This window comes from Gavialis gangeticus, unplaced genomic scaffold (assembly GCF_001723915.1).
Source record: "Gavialis gangeticus isolate Ggan-Ray unplaced genomic scaffold, GavGan_comp1, whole genome shotgun sequence".
In the NCBI taxonomy this organism is placed as follows: domain Eukaryota; kingdom Metazoa; phylum Chordata; order Crocodylia; family Gavialidae; genus Gavialis; species Gavialis gangeticus.
In genome coordinates this window covers 178,358,914-178,360,554 of record NW_017729032.1, presented here as the reverse complement: position 1 = coordinate 178,360,554, position 1,641 = coordinate 178,358,914, and positions in this window count along the sequence as shown.

Here is a 1,641-nt window from a genome sequence, read left to right as displayed (position 1 = left end):
GATGATCTGCTCAGGTCCCTTCTGACCCTAGAAACTATGTTGCTATATCACAATAATGTCGAAGGTGTCTGATACCTGCAATACAAATTCTAGAATGTCAATTTAGAATTGAAATTGAGTGCAGTTGACAGGTTCTCTTATGAGCACTTGATGTTATGCTGCAGCTAGTAAAACTGACCTGTTGTAGCGTTAAATAATATATGAAATGTATTCATTCTGTGACAATGTACTCTGGAAAGATTGATTAAAAATCAAGCTTATACATCTAGATAAAGTTTATAGGAAATAGTAACAATACAGTGCCAACCTCACCGTGCATTATTATATTGTACTATGCAAAATGACATGGGAAGGACCATTATACTAAATCAATGTGCAGTAACTTGTGCTACTGTAAAAGTAATGCCGGCACGTGAGTTTTTAGTGATGCTTACTGCACAGTAGCTTAATACTACTGCACAATACAATATTAGCACGTTGTTTGCCCAGCACGCTACTGCACAGGGTTATTAGGCTACTGCAGAGTTAGCATCTCGGGTAGACGCACCCAGTGAGTGATGAATAATTATACACTGGTATGAGTTACATCTATGGACCTCTGGTGAGCCCTCAAGTAGCTTTTTGTTCAACGTGTGTTAACTTCCCTCCCACCTAATGACCAGGCACTAAATAATGTGTACAAGCAATCACCTTGGAAAAACTGGTTATATGTCCAGCCTTGATGACACAGTAAATACCAGGGTAAATTAGCCCATCATGATTATGGACTAATCACATTCTGCCCACATTCATAGATTTCTGGGAGCATCCCAGCCCCACTGAAGTCAATGGGAACTTTGTCAATGGCTTCAATAAAAGCAAGGTTTCACTCCTAGCATACACAACAAGCTTGAGTTGTTTCATGGTTGCAGGAAGTAGAGCTGGGAGAATATACTGGATATGGGAATTACATAAATAGTGTGAATTGTGTTGACCTAGAAAATACACTTTGATTTTTTTACTTTTGCACCTGTTTTGATACACTGTTCACATGGGTGGGTATTCATGAAATAAAAATTTCAGATCTGAGTCAATAAATCATAGTAGCATAGGAAAATAGGGCTGGAAGAGACCACATGAGGTCATTTAGTCCAGCCCCCTTCTCAAGGCAGGATCATCCCAGACTAAACCATCCCAGCTAAGGGTCCGTCTAACCTCTCAAAAATTTCAAGGGATGGAGGTTTCAGAGCTTCTCGACGTAGCTTATTCCAATGTGTAACCACCACACCATGAAAAATTCCTTCCTAATGTCGACCTTAAATTTCCTCTGCTGCAGTTTGAGGCCATTGCTCCTAGTTAGGTCCCGTACAGTCACAAAGAAAACTCTTAGCTAGATCCTCTGGCCAAACTAATGTCCATTAAATTATATAATTACTTGATGGGGAAACAGCAGAAGCAGTATCAGCATCTTTATCAAACAATCAGGATATCACTGCCCACTTCTTTTTCATCCATAGCCCCATCCTTTCCTTAATGCTGCTCCCTCCACAGCAGAGTACAGACTTCAAGGGAAGAAATTTTCACTACAAAACAGACTTGTAGCAAAATATATTAAAAATAAATAGATGATAAACTATATAGAAAATAGAACCTCCTTCCTCT